A 16,431-nucleotide genomic window follows, 5' to 3' on the forward strand; every position below is an offset into this window, starting at 1 on the left:
TTTTGGGAGTCCTTGCAAGTCACTCACACTCTTCCCAGGGTTTCCCTGATCCTTTTCCTTTCTTTCCAAATGATGGTACTTTGTTGCTGACTCAATTTGTCCACTCGTGACTCCTGCCAAGATTATTTGTGACTTGGTCCTTGGTTGTCTCTTCCCATCTTGTACTTACCCATGTCAGTTTGTCCCCAAATGCTTCTGCTTGATCTGGCCTTTTTAAATTATTATTATTGGGCGCCTGGGTGGCTCAGTTGGTTAAGCGACTGCCTTCGGCTCAGGTCATGATCCTGGAGTCCCTGGATCGAGTCCCGCATCGGGCTCCCTGCTCAGCAAGGAGCCTGCTTCTCCCTCTGACCCTCCCCCCTCTCATGTGCTCTCCCTCTCTCATTCTCTCTGTCTCAAATAAATAAATAAAATCTTTAAAAAAAAAAATAAATAAAATAAAAAATAGAAAAAAAAATAAATTATTATTATTTTTTAATTTTCTGCTTTTAGAAGGTGTGTGTCCTGCTTGTCAAGGCTGCTTTGGCTTTTATTCTTGTCTTTCATAGTATCTGCAGTCCTGTCGCATTTGGTCACGTATTTGGATTTGAGGAGCTTATTCTTTTTTTAAAAATTTTTTTATTGTTATGTTAATCACCATACATTACATCATCAGTTTTTGATGTAGTGTTCCATGATTCATTGTTTGTGCATAACACCCAGTGCTCCATGCAGAATGTGTCCTCTTTAATACCCATCACCGGGCTAACCCATCCTCCCAGCCCCCTCCCCTCTGGAACCCTCAGTTTGTTTTTCAGAGTCCATTGTCTCTCATGGTTCATAGGAGCTTACTCTAATAGAAGTTTTTCTGTTTGTTGGCTGGATTGGTTAGAATAGGGACTGTAGATTTGGCAGTCTCTGCATACATATTGAGTAGGATGTTCATAGTTATGTCCACCGAGTGTGGTAAAACCGATGAAATGATGCCGTCCTACTATTTTATCAGTAAAGTAATGGGGCAAAAAAAAAACAACTGGTGGCAAGGAGGGTGGACAGAAGTTGGAAGAGCATAAGGGTAGGCACTCAAGCCAGGTTGCCTGGGTTTGAATGATCTCTGCCACTTCTTAGCTGTGTGACCCTGGGTTGATCATGTCACTTTGCTGAGCCTAAGCTTGTTCATCTGTTTCACGGTGATAACAGTATCTGCCCCATGGGAATTTTGTAAAAATCAAGTGTGTTAATGCTTGCTCATAAAGCACTCAGCACTATTTCTGGCATGTAACAAATGGTCAATGAAAGTTAACTATTTTTAGTTAGTGCCTTTAAAAGATGAATTTACTATTGATTTCCCAATAGGTATCTTTGTTTGAATGTGGTTTCTCTTTCTTACCCCTTCCCTAACTCTATCTTTAGCTAGAAATCTTTTTTTAAAAGACTTTTTTATTTTTTCATGCGAGAGAGAGAGAGTGAGTGGCGGGGGGGGGGGGGGGTTGTGGAGAGGCAGAGGGAGACCGAGAAGCAGGCTTCCTGCTGAGCTGGGAGCCCGATGTGGGGCTCCATCCCAGGACCCGGAGATCATGACCTGAACTGAAGGCAGACGCTTAACTATCTGAGCTACTTAGGCACCTCTAGCTAGAAATCTTAAAAGAGTTAATACATGCATCTTTTAAATGAAGGTGATGGCCTAGATAGGTCCTTTCCCAAATGATGCTCCATAGTAAAGATGTAGGAATTCTGCAAAGGCCCCTCCAGAGGGGCTGGGAAGGCACGAGTCCTGGGGAGGTGGCATCGGTGGGCATAGCCACACAGCCCTCCCTCCGTGCTAAGAGAGCAAGCTCCCATTTATCTCTTTTACACCGTGCACTTTCACCCAAGTGTTTGTTGAAACAAAGAGAGCTTGAAGCTAGAGGAAGTTAGAAAACTCCCTTCCAGCTTGAAAATCAGTGATTTTGAATGTAGAACATAATGATAATTTGATTTTTACCATTATTTTGTGAATGCCGAATTAATGATTTGGGGGAATCTCATTACACGTTGCCTTATCCAATGATGTAATAATTTAATAAAATAGGTCCTAATCCTATTTAGTCAGCTTCCCTCTGTTGTTCGTAGTCCGCTTTGAAAAGACTGTCAAATTGAATTTGCTGTCCTCCGTGTTTGCCAAAGTTTATTATTTCAATTTACGGCAGCAGAAATGTTATAACCTGGTCTTTTATGTACTCTGTTGTGTTAGCTCTGATACTTTGCCAATCTTCACAAGAGAGTAATTATGGAATGATGGACCTTTCTTTGCTTTCAGAAAAAGCAACGGGCATGCCTTTCTGAAGTCTAGAGGGGTTATATGCTGGAGGCAGAATTGGGACTGGGGTATTTAATCTACTTTTCTTATCCATAAATACCTTTAAACCACCCCTCCCCAACAAAACACTATTTAAATATTTTTGCAAAGCCACCAATAGGCTAATACCAAGTAAAGCATGGGTTGTATTTGAGGAAAGATGCTTTGAAGAGAGAGGGATAAGATCAAGCTCTAAATGCATTTAATTTATTAGCCATAAAGTGTGCAGAGCTGGGTTTGTAATGCTATGAGAACATTCAGGGAAAGATTCAGAATGAGATCTCAGAAATCCCATGTGGAGCCTCCTGTTAATATCTACAATCTTTTCTGTAGCTACTCCGGTAGATTACCTGCTGTCCTTAAGCAGGATCAGGCCCTGCCTGCCCTGTGTATAGTGTACCACGGATCCCTAGTGCTTAAGGTCACCAGCGTGATCACAAGGAAGTAAATGGGAGAATCATTCCTTAAGAACACTTAAAAATGATAATAGTAATATAGGTTTGTTGTGAAAAGTTCTAGTCGTGCAAAACTCATAGCAAAATTCCTGGCTTTCTTTTTTATTCCCTAAGTCCCATTCCTCAAGGTAACCACTAGGAATAGTTGAAAGTAGACCCATCCAGAGTTTTTTCTTTGTATAGACACACACACACACACACACACACACACACACACACACACACTCTCTCTCTCTCTCTCTCTCTCTCTCATAGGTATATACAAATATAGAAATAAATATACACACATATATATGTACATAACACACATATATAGTTTAAAAATATAAGTGCGGTTTTCTTTTTACTTAATTTTATACTTTCAATATCTTTTCATGTTAGTATGTATAGATTTATTCCCCTTTAACAATGAGAATCACACTTCAAGGGGACTTTTCAACTCCTTCTGACTTTTAACAAAACCTAGACAACTAGCAGCGATGGGGTGGGGGAAGCGGCTGCCCCACCAGCAGTCAGAGCTCTCTGCCTCTGACCCACCTGACCTTGGACATGGTTCTGTTTTAAAGACAGCCTCAGCCCCCGGTTGTGAAAGAAAATGACCCTTTGATCAGATTGGTTTGCTGTCCAGCCGATTGCACCAACTTCTCTTTGGGAAACGAGGGAGAGCCGTGTGCTAGGGTTTCACGTCTGTCAGGGGCTGGTGCGGTGGAGGGATTCTCGCTCCACAGGGACAGCCGCGCCCGGGTTTCTCCCGTTAGCTCAGAGAGCTGGGTTAAGTGAGCCGTCAGTACAGCAAGCCTGACTGATTTGTTGATACACTGGACTAGCGGGGAAAGTTTTTAAACTAATTCACTTAAGATAAGGGAATGGCTTCTCCTCAAAGGCAAAGCAAGGAAAGACCCTCCACTTCTCAGTAAGCCTGTCCAAATTGTCTGCCAAGCACTCGAGGATGAAATTGAGTCTAACACTACAGCATGTATTACTAAGAGTAGACTAGCCAGTAAATATTTAAGGGTCTAAGCTCAGCTTCTCCATCATTTACCTGCATTTTGTTTGGATGACAAGAAGTGGCAGAGTGCAGTGCAAAGTGAGATTAGGTGCTTGAAATGCACTGCAGAGATTAAATGAGTATTTCTTGAGGCACCCTTTATTATGGGGAAATGGTAGAGGACAGATTTCCTGAAGGGTTTTCCACTCGGCTGCATGATTAAGCGTTCAGGGAACTATATAATTGGTAATATACTTTTTTATATTCCGGTGTAAATAATTTCTTTATTTAAACTTCACAATGTATAATATTTAAACACTTGTCAAGCAATAACTCACCGGTGGCAGAAAATTATAAAAGTCGAACAGCGGGATTAAGGGTGTTATGGCTGGAGCTGATTGATCTCTATAGTTTTCTTGAAGAGGAATCTTACCGCAGAGGTATAATTTGTGAAATAGAACCACACAGTCTCAGTAATTTGAGCAGTTATGTGGGAAACTCTGAATCTATCTCAAATTGGTTGGCTTTTATTTTTTTTTTTTTTTAACAGGGTACAAAGTATGTTTTTAATTCTCTGTGCATGCATGCACGTATAAAGCATAGTCAGATTTTTTTCTTTTCTTTTCTTTTTTTTTAGTGGAAGTCAAATTCAAAAGGGAAATATAAGGCTCTACCCTAATCTGTGAGATCTGTCATGGATTTAAGTATATTGCCCATGTATCAAGACAATGCCAAAGTCATTTGTGTAAATAATAACAGAAAGGAGCACTACCAATTCATCACGCATGGGGATATAGTGTGTTGAAGGAATTTACTAGGAAATCAGTATTTGTCATCACGTTTGTCATGGTTTATAAATCCCAGCCTAATTTACAAGGGTTTAAGGCCTTTCACCCAAATATAAAAACTGACCCATTAAAGTTAATGAGCCTTCTTTATCTGGACTCATCTTTTAAATTTACCATGTGATTAAATGTAATGAAAGGAAGATGGGGGCATTTAAAGTGCCAGGAGACTGCTTGGGTAAGGGATGGGGACTCAGAGAGGCCTGAGACCAGGGAGAACTGGATTTGCAAGTGACAGAAATAAAAACGCCACAGGAAGCTGACACTTCAACAGTATGCTACTCATAAATTTGATGGAATATTGATGGGCAAATATTTCAAAAGGATGGAGATCAGTATAGGTGCTGAGGGATTTGAGTAGAATGGAGAAAACACTGAAGTTATGATATATCACTGGGAAATAGTTATATGGTTTATAACTATACTTGGGGAAGAAAAGAAAATATCATTATAGATTTAAAAATTTGGTTAAACCCAAGCCTGAGATCCTGTCTCCAGCCTTACCATCAGACTCGGTTGACTTGAAATGATTATGAAAAGAAACCACATTGCCAGAGAGATGAATGACCCAGAGGTAGACCATTGCAACTGGTGCAGAGAGCCATTTGGCTTACCAGACACTTCCTGAATTTGGACCATGCAGATGAAGTATCATGTAGTTTACTTATCTGAGTGGAAGAGCAGATACTCAAATCTCTATAATGAATATTTTTTTGGGTGAGACATAAGGAAAACTCCTCCCGCCCCCCTCCCCCAAAAGACTGTAAACTTCATGAAGGCAGTAGACCATGTGTCTTACCAAGTAGCTTATCTAGCCCTGGGAACACTGACAAAAACACAGGCTTAACATTCCCCTCAGCCTGACTAAAATTTAGATAAGTTTCTTTCTGATTATAGCCCCCTGACTTCCCTTTTCTTAGAGCATTTACTTTAGAAAAGTTGCAAGGGTAAGTTCTTTCTTTGTCCTTTTGAGATCTAGATCTTCTACAATCCAGGAATGTCTTTCTCAAGGACCTGGGAGCTATCCCTTAGAAATGTAATCATCAAATAATACATCATATGTTAAAAAAAAAAAAGAAGAAGATGATAGCAGGAGGGGAAGAAGGAAGGGGGGGAAATCGGAGGGGGAGACGAAGCATGAGAGACTATGGACTCTGAGAAACAAACTGAGGGTTCTAGAGGGGAGGGGGTGAGGGGATGGGTTAGCCTGGTGATGGGTATTAAAGAGGGCACGTTCTGCATGGAGCACTGGGTGTTATACGCAAACAGTGAATCATGGACCACTACATCAAAAACTGATGATGTAATGTATGGTGATTAACGTAACATAATTAAAAAAAAAAAAAAAGAAAGATAGGGCCCCTGTCTCCCAGTGTCTGTGGGAGGGTAGGAGCCTAACACTGAGGATCAACAATTAGCAAACACAGGTGGCCTAATCAACTGACACACCAAAAACCGCCAGCATTTTTTCATTAGGTCACCCCAGCTTCCAAAATCCTCCCACCCTTTCAGAGGAATTCAGTTCAATCTCTCTCTTATTGCAATAGTTTTAAATAAGGTCTCCTTTGCCTATTTAATTGATTGGGTGTAATTTTTCCTTCATAGCACTCAACCAACATTTGTTGAATTGAATCTGAAGAACTTCAACTTTCTATTCACGTGGATAGCATCAGTTTAGAAAAAATAAAAGTCTTTGTAAAGAATACCAATGTTGGAGGAAAAGTTAGGAAACAAAGCAAAGTGATTTAATAGATGGCTCAAGGTATCCATACTAGAAAGACAATCAAATGTAGTTTGAAGAATGGGATAATATTCTCTTTTAATAAACTTTCTATAGCTAAGGGGTCTCATTTGGAATAATTTAAAGTGAGTTACATCATGTTGAAGTGTCTAATAAATTGCAAATGCTCAGGAATGTTTATTAAGTGGCAAGGATTAAAGTCTTTGCTGAGTGGTGCTTATTTCCTATATAATCGTCCCAGTGAAACCATTCCTATGGACTAGAGTTTTGGGACTGATCTATGTCCTCCATTTTATTGATCAAGAAACTGAGAACCAAAAAGGGTGTGATGGCTATTTGGTGGAAGAGCAGGAACTGGAAACCAGGTTGCCTTATATCCAATCTTGTGAGTTTTTTAAACAAATTGAAGCATAGTTGACATTATATTAGTTTCAGGTGTACAACGTAGTGATTCAACAGTTCTATACATTACAAAATGTTCACCATGATAAGTGTAGTTGCCATCTGTCACCATACAAATCATCACAATATTATTGATTATATTCCCTATGCTGTATTTTTCATCCCTAAGACTTCTTTATAAATGGAAGCTTGTACCTCTTAAAACCCTTTACCTATTTTGCCTAACTGGCCCCACCCCAGCAACCACCATTTTGTCCTCCATATTTATTAGTCTGTTTCTGTTTGCTTGCTTGTTTTGTTATTTAGATTCCACATATAATTGAAATCATATTTGTCTTTGACTTATTTCACTTATTTCGCCTCTAGGTCCATCCATGTTATTGCAAATGGCAAAATTTCGTTCCTTTTTATGACAAAGCAGTATTCCATGGCATGCATGCATATATATATACATATACATACCACATCTTCTCTATCCATTCATCTACGGATGGACATCACTCAGGTTGTTTCCATACCTTGGCTATTATAAATAATGGTATAATGAGCGTAGGGGTGCATATATATTTTCAAATTAGTGTTTTTTATTTTGGTGGGGGGTAAATACTCAGAAATGGAATTACTGGATCATATGGTATTTCTATTTGTGATTTTTTGCGAAACCTCCGTATTTTTTCCATAGTAGCTGCACCGCCAGTAGTCATGATGGTTCCTTTTTCTCCACATCCTCGCCAACACTTGTCTTTTTGATACTTGCCATTCTCACTGGTGTGAGGTGATGTCTCACTGTGATTAGTCTTGTGTTCTTTTTACTCTCTTCTAGAAATTTGAGGTCTAATCTGGTGTGATATTTTAATTGGAGGGAGAAATTTAACTGACAGGACTTATGCAAAAGACAGGTAACAGAAGTGTTTAGGTGGAGAAATATAACCTGAAAAGAGAGAAGACTCTTACTCATCGTTGTTCCTTTTGGTAAATTGTAGCTACATAGAGTCTTGCAGTTAACAGCTCTTTGCCATGAAAATCTGATTTGATCCCCCAAACAAGCTCACCAAGGCAAGAAATGGCTTGATAAAACAATTTACCAAAGGTCACCTGACTAGTAAATGGTAGTGTAGAAACCAGAATGAGATTTTTAGTTCATCTAGTTTTTAAAAAGTCTACTTTGTGCCTATTAGGGGTAAGCATGCTGGATCTTGGAGAGAGTGTGAACAAAGAGTGGAAGAGACAACAAACAAAAATATGTTTATGACAACTGTGATAGGTGCAGATGCATGGAAATTGCAGTTTGCAATGAGAATTTATAAGAGGGTCATAACCTTGTCTAGAGATGGGGTCTGGATGAGGAAAGGCTGGCTCAAAGGAATGGCATTTACATTCCCAGACCAGTATCCTGAGGATCCTCATTTAACTAGGGTTCAACAGGAGTGGCTTCTATACTCTGGGCGGGAAGCTGGTCCTAGCACTAGATGGAAAAATGAGAAATACAATGAGTGGTAGGATTTTTTTTTTTATCAAGCTAAATGTATTTAAAACAAAGTTCTGTCTTATCTCCTGAGATTGTCTTTCCTTATTTGTGATTTTAAAGCACCCATTCTTTTATACAGTGATTATTATGGTAAATAAATATTTGTTTGAGTGAATTACTTGGGGCTATAAAAATTTTCAAATCCTACATCATCACTCCCATCTTATTTAAAATATTTTTAGTCAGTGACATCCTAAAGACTGGGAACAAGTGATCTATATCCTGCTGCAACTCCCACCCCACACTTCCCTTTTATTTTATTAGTGGAGGGAAGATCTTTGCTTTGACTAACCTAATAAGTCAAAGGAATAAGATAGTACCTTTGTACTTATGTGGGAGATGGGATTAAAAGTAATGAGACACACCAACTCAGAAGCATAATGTTATTTCAGGAAATGAGAATAAACAGAATTTAAACATGTTATTTTGTACACTTGCTGGGAATTTTCCTAGCAAGCTGTCACGTCAACCTTTATATAGATGAGGGAGAGACACAGGGCAGAAGGAGAGTGAGTTGAAACTGAAGGCTGCTCTGACAAAGAGAAGGCTAAGCCTGGCTGGGGCCAGAAGAGGGAGAGCTTTCTTGATCCCTGTTGCTCTTTCTGCAGAGAATTTCTTTCTCAGTCTCTCCTCTTGGCCTTGCTTGTATCTATCAACAGATTCTGTTTATGCCTTAGCTTCAGTGAAGGCTGTCGTGCTGTCAGAATGCCCTCCCTCATTGGAATGTGTCGCGGTGCAGAGGGTAAAAGCAATCGATGGCCCTTCCTGGCCCCCACCCCTCCTCCTGCCCTTATAAATACTTTTATTTGCATTCTGTCACTGTGGCCGTGCCTTATCCCTTTGCATTCGCCCTTTCTAGTTGAAAGTCATTAATCTGCAAATGCAACTAATTAGCCCTTCACTGTTCCAGGAGCAGAAAACACTGCTCGCTCATCGTCCTAGTTTATTGGATGCCAGAAAATGTACACTTAAGGATCAATGGGTCTTGCCAATAGAAAGAGTGCTCTGTATAATTACACAGTCGGCCCTGGGAAGCTAGAAAACGAGAATTGCACAGAGCACCTAAAACCTGCCTCAGAATGGTGTACTTACTTAAACCGTGGTCTTACATTTCTTATTTTCTCAAGTAAGTTGTGCCCATTTTATGAGGTGAGCCATCTCAATCCATCTTCCTGAAGAGTGAAGCACAGAAAATTAGGTGAAATTGGGTGCATTTCAGCCTTGACATTTTTCTTTTTGGAGAAAGGTTGAACTCAGGACCTCAGGGTTGGTATGAGATTGGAAAGGCCAAACCACTTTATCTTATTTTTTCAATGGGGAAAAAATCTCTTGATCCCAAATAAAATAAGAATTAAAATGCTTATGCCTAACCTTTTTTTTTTTAAAGTACTGACAGAATTGACTATATGCCTCCAGAGAAAACTCTGATTCCCTTAAAAGAAAATAATTTTTCTATAGAGGTAAATGTGTTAAAGGAAGTGAGAGGCAGGGTACCATTGGAAGTTGTATCAGGTCAAGCAGTTTAATCCATAGAAGAACATCCTCCCTTGTCACAAACATAGTATCTAGTTGTGCCGTGAGCATGTGCATGTGTGAGTCTGTGTGTCTTTGTGTGTGACTGCTAGTGTGTGTGTGTGTGTGTGTGTGTGTATGTGTGTATGCAGAAACCCTTTTTACCAAAGGGAAATTGAAAGTTGAAAAGGACTAGCAAGAAAGATGTGGCAAGTATTCCATTTCCATGACAAAAAGTCCAGGGAGGAAAAAATGTCTACAATTACCTATTCCTGGTAACCTTTGGGGAGAGTGAGTAGGACACTTGGGTAGCTGAATCCCACAGATACGAGAGCAGGTGTTGAAGAGGATTGTTGCCATCACTGGCCACAGCCCTCCATTGCTCACAATCACTGTCCTTAGTAGAAATCCCACACAGGTCTGTGTGATGGGTCTGCAGCGCCGTGTGCCAGCTGCTATGAGCTGGGTTCTTTCTGGCTCTGTGCTGAGAGATGGGTTTCACGCTATTGGTGCAGCACCAGAGAGTTCCCTGTTTTTAACTATGCCTGGTGGTTAAACAGTTCTTAGCATAAATGGGAATGGACTTGGAAATGAGCAGGCAGAACGGTTTCTTCTCTTCCGCGGAGTATTCACAATAATTTAAGAATAGCAAACAAAGTTGGCTTTCCTTGAATAACATCTCTTTTTCTTTGGGGGAAAAAAAACAACTTTTTTAACCTTTTTTTTTTTCTTTCTTTCTCTTTCTCATTCTCACCTGTGCTTTTAACTTCAGGGATATAAAGACAGTGGTAACACTGTATATTAATTATACTTAGATAAAAAAAAATTAAAAAAAAACACGAAAGTATATTAAACAGCAGTTCTTTAAAAACAAACTGCTGTCATAAATAACCTTCTTCTCAGCAGAAAATGTACACTCATGCCATTTTACTTTTGATTTTAGGGAATTCACAGATACACTAAAGCAAACTGCTTTCTGGAGTCTGTGGTCCCAGATTAAAAAAGCTGTGGTCAAATGCAATGCCTAGGAAACAGCAGGGAAATTAAACCCTGTGTTAGGATCTCTGAGCACACTGTGTTGCAGAATAATAACAGATTGCTGCTTTATGGTAACGGCTAAGATTCAGTCTCGAGTTAGGCAGACTGGAGTCTAAACTTGACTCTTCTACTTCCCAGCTGTGTGAGAAGTTATTTAGCCAGTCTAAGTTCTAGTTACCTCATTTAAAAGAGGGTAATAACATCTACCTCATTGGGTTGCTGAGATATGCACATAACTTGGGACACAATCATCCCTAAAAAATATTAGCGATTGTCATTGTTGTTAATAATGGGGAGTGTTATTCAGTGGTGATTAAGGCAGGGCATCCTCTCTTCCCTTGCTTGTCAGTTGTCATTGCCATCCTTGGGGAAATTGACTCTTTTGAACATTCCTGAATGCCCAGCCTCTGCACCCTGCCACCCCCCCCCCAAACTTCTACTTAGCTACTAAGACTCATCCTGCTTGAGGAAATTGAGTTTCACACTTTGAAAAGCAAAGAGATCCATGTTTTTAACAATGCTTTATGTCATGTTTTGAGGTGACTATGGACTGTGGAACTCAAAGGAGGGGATGCTTAGTTACCTGGTGGGCAGTGTTTATCTAGAACATACCTCAACAGGGGCCTGATATTTACCTCTTCCACTTTCTTTTTACACACCTTGATTTGAACCATGAGCTCTTTGATTTTTCTTTTTTTGGCCTTTCCCTTTTCTTAATTCCTTGTCAGTGGCAAGTCTCTGTTCAGTTCAGCTCAACAGATAATAATTAAATATCTTCTATCTCCCAGCTGCTGAGTTAGATACTAGGAACACAGAAATATGTAAAATATAGTCCTTATACTTGGAAGTCTTTGGAGCCTTAGAGTCTGTTAGGCATAGTATTGTGATCATCATCATCATCATCATCACTGTTGTTTACTGAGTACTCACTCTGAGTCAAGCATGTGCTAACCATGCTGCATACATTATTTCACTTCATTTCACTTCACCGTAGGATCCTCTTTCTAGAATCACCCATACTTTTATCCCAACACTACAAGCTTTTATTTGCTCTCTTTAGCCCAATCCAGCAATTCTCACTTCTCTCTTCTCTCCATGGTAACTATTTTCAGTATCTGCAAAGCCTTCTCTTAGTCAACCACTAAATGCTTATAGCCCTCCAAAGCCTGGATATGGCTGTGCTTCCCACCCCTTCTATGCTTTGAAACTTAAAAATGATATGGCTTGTGCCTCAGTAAGTCAGTGACCGGCCATTTTTCAGTTTTGGATGACTCAAACTTATTCTAGGTCAGACCTAGGAGATACAATATGATTCCAAAAAATTAGGAGCCACAGAAGTCTTCTGATTTTACCAAAGAGTTGGGGATTGTTCCAGAAGCTGCGATTCAATTCAGAATGGTGGTTAAAGCCCCGTAGTTAATGAATTCACTAACTTTAAAACATATGATATTATGATCTAAGGTGACCAAGTATTTATTTATTATATATTATGATATAATGACCAAGTATTTTGTAACATAAAAAGAAGTATTAAAGGAATCTCATTATCTTTCATAGGATATTTACAATATACTGTGTCTACATACTTATGGGATCTCCCCCATATAATGGAAAGAGATTGGTCATTTATTGCTATGGTAGAGCTACGTGATTCACAACATCTTGATGTTTGGAAAGAACAACCTGTTTGGCATAGAGTGGGTCAGCTGTTCCTGAACTTTCTGTGGGGAGGAGTGACTTTTTGTTTACTAGACGACTTACAGCTATCAGTCAGATTGGAGCAGGTGCCAGGTGCTGGCATTCAGTCTTAGATTCCATTGTGATAAGACCAGGGTGCTTTAGTGAATGCGGTAGGGGCTCTTACCTAGTCATCCTTCCAGGCGGAAAAGGGCTTCTGGTGTTCTACTGTTCTTCTGGTATATGTTTGTCCATTGCTGAATCAGAAACCTCTGTAAGCTTATCAAAAGCACAAGGGATGTCTAAGATAAAAACTTTCGAAGCAACAATAATTGAGACTATATTTCGAGTACCTAATATGTGCCGTGCAAATTACTAGGGACTTTGCATGCACAACCAGTAACCCTTCCTAGCATACTCCGGGGTTGACGCGGTTATTCACATTTAGCAGATAAGTAGATTGAGGGCTAGAGAAATTAAGTAACTTGGTAAAGATCATATTGTTTGCAGATGGCTGACCTTGGGTTTTGTCATGGAGTGTTTTTATTTTTAGGATTGAATCTTTTTGGAAAGGGACATGATCCTTATCATTTTCTTGCCTAGTTTTTTTTAAAAAAAACTTTTTTTTTAAATGCAGGAACAGTTCTACCTTTCTGATACTGCTTTCATCTTGTACAGGGTGTGGTTTGAAAATGTTTCTAGATTAACATACAGTCATTTCTGTTTCCAGAAATGGCCCAGATTAAAAATGCTTGAATGTCGCTGTGTTGCAACAGACGCAATTGGAAAAACGTCATCCCTTTTGCCCTGTCTTTAAGTGTAATGATTAATGTACCAGTGCAGGATGATCTATGTGCCCATAGATTACTGCCTGAATCACTGTGTCTACTTTATGACTTATTGTTTGCCTGAGATCACTGAACATTTTATTTAAAGATTAAGTGGAGGATTAAAGCACTTCTCTTCTTGGCCAGAATTTTTAAAAAAAGGAAAAAAAGGAATAAGAGGAAAAGAAAGAAAGAAAGAAAGAAAGGATAGATAGATTAGGTAGAAAAAGGACTGTACCAATGGTCATTTAAAATTAAGCAACTGGAATCAAATCAATCATTTGTCAGTGAGGCATATGAAAAGTTAAACAGATGCTTAATGGTAGCCAAACCTAAGAAATTGTGCTGTGATAAATAGTTGATATTATCAGATATCAATATTGTTGTATATATCACAGGACCATAGAGATGGGTGTCTTAGCAGCTTGTGTAATTGTGTAACACTCTTGAAAAACAACTGGAGAAGAAAAAAAAAAAATTCAGATATCCAAATTAGTGGAATTTGAAAAATACATATATTACCAATCGAGCTCCATTTTGCAATATTCTCGGTTCATGTCATTTTGCAGTTGTTTTTTTCCACTGTGGCAGAAGCAGGAAAAAGCAAGCTGGTCTTTTAAATTTATTACATTACATTAGTTGCACTATAAGATTCTTTGAAGATGATTGTCTTGTGGATTCTAGTTCCAGATCAGTGGACATTTGGCTGGAAGGATTTATAGTGGGTGCTCAGAGAATTGGGCCTTAAATCAGTGTTTCTGTAGGTTGCAGAGGGTTTGGTTTTTACAACTACAATAACTAACTCACTGGGGAAGTGTATGTGTGACCCTTTCCCGATATTCCAAGGGAAGAGTGTGTTTGGTCATCTTTGCTTTAAATTCTAAAAAGCAATACAACAGAAACATTAGCTTTCTTATCCCCGTGCGTTTGTTTCACTTGGTAAAAGAGATTCTATATAGAGGGGAAATAATTGCATTAGTTCATAATTTGTGAGAGAATGGAACTTTTGATTCCCTAGAGGAGAACACTTAGATTGAATTATACCAGGTTCAGGGGACATTTTAAGCAGAAGCCTGCCTAAGTCCACTCTACAGTTTTCCTTTTCTGAAAAAGGCTTTTTCTAACAGTGATGGTAGAAATATCCTCTAGGAAAGACAGGGGAGTATAGATTGATGTTCATCTATTCATTTATTTGTTTCTTTATCCAACCATTGATTCTTCAAACAAATAAGTACCCACAGGAGCCAGGCTCTGCCTTTTGGGGAGCTCCCAGTTTGGTGATAGAAAGCAGAATGGGAACACATCTTTACTAGTCTGTGATGAGGGCTAAGTGATGGAGACAAGTACAGAGTGCTTTGGGAACAAACAGGAAGGAGTGATGATCCACCTGGAAGGAGAGTGCATCCTTATGGTGGGAAGAAAAGATGCTAGAACTTGGTCTTTGTGAACTCCTAAAGTTTAGCCAATGTTAGTAGGTCTGTTTGGCAGGCCTGGTAGAAGGGGTGGAGTGTGAAAGAAGATAGAGAAAATTGTCAGAACTTAGTGTTGGAAGAAATGTCACCTCACTGCAAGAATCTCAAAAGCCACCTTCCCAGGGTCTTGATTTGCTTCGCTGATTTTTTATTTTTTAGTCTATTGGTTCTATTACAGCTCCCTGGTACAAAACAGGGCAAATGTACTGTCTCACTCAACAGCCTTTAAAATGTTCCTATCAAGCTTGTGGTCGCCCCAAACCCCTCGGCATTTTTAAAATATTATTCATACAACGGGTTGCAAAGCCTTTTCTGCATCCTGTTTGTGCAATTGATTGTTTTGAATCTAAGAGTAGGACTCTGCATTTATTCCTTTAAAATTCTATTGACTTGGCTTTGCTTTAATGTTCCAGTTTAAAGATCATTTTAAACCTGCATTCTGACATCTCTCATATTGGCTATTCTGTCCCAGTCTATGCTATCTGTAAACTTGATTAATATGCTGTCTATATCTTTACCCAGGTCATTGATAAAAATGCTAAAGAGATAAGTAGGAGGACAGAGCCCCAGGGGATTGTACAGATCATCTCCTTTGGGCTGTGGTTGTTTAACTAGACAGGAGTCAACCTAGACACCCAAGCTCATCGCCTTGTTATAGACAGGATGACCATCTGGACTGGTGTGTGTAGGAGTGTCCCAGTTTATGTGGTTATGTTCTGGTTTACACCTGTTGTTTACCCCTAATTAAGGAGTACCTCCTTTCACCCTCAACAGTATTCTGCTTTGGTGGAAGAGTATTATGGTTACCCTGATTGTCAGAGACCACACCAAACCACTAGAAACATGATATTCACAGGGCTCTCTGGACCCTCTGATTTACTAGTTCTGTCATACAATGAAATGAGAGTTATTTGACAAATTTGTTCTTAAAATTTGTATTCATGCGTTTTTCTAAATGCATGCATTTTTCTAAGTGTTTTCAACTCATCCAAGGTTTTTTTTTTTTCCTCTTTACCTGTTGGGAACTAAATTTAAATTTACGAGCCTGCAATGACAGTTTTGGTTTCTTGTGTACTTACTGTATGCTAGGTGTTCATCCAAGTGTTTTAGAAGTTTTATCTCATTTAATCCTCATAATAGCTTTCTGAGGTAGGGATTGGCACTGCTACTTATAGGTAAAGAAAGTGAGCTATTATGGGTTAAGTAACTTTTCTAAAGCCTCAGAGCTAATAAAAGATAGAGATAGAATTCAAACACAGGCAGTTGGACTCTAGAGTCCTTTCTCTGGCCCACTAACTTTCTGAATTTAGTTTTATCTTCATTTGAAACCTGTGACGCCAAAAAAAATAACATGAAAGAAGCTGAGTTCAAAAATACTCCTCCTCCTCAAAAATCATTTAAAGTTAGGCCATAAAGGAAAGGTAATATAAATGTTCTAGGGTGCTGGCAGGAATTGATGGAATTACACAATTTAAAGGACAAAGCTGAGGGACATCTCTCAATGCTTCTGACAAATGGGCCGTAAAGTGCTCGAAGACCACTATGGCTCAGAGAAATTCTTCCAGGCCTGGAACTGCTCTGGCTCCTACATTAGCTTACAACATTTGCTGTCACTTTTCTGTGGCCCAG

This window comes from Phoca vitulina, unplaced genomic scaffold, assembly GCF_004348235.1.
Source record: "Phoca vitulina isolate PV1807 unplaced genomic scaffold, GSC_HSeal_1.0 scaffold75, whole genome shotgun sequence".
NCBI lineage: Eukaryota > Metazoa > Chordata > Mammalia > Carnivora > Phocidae > Phoca > Phoca vitulina.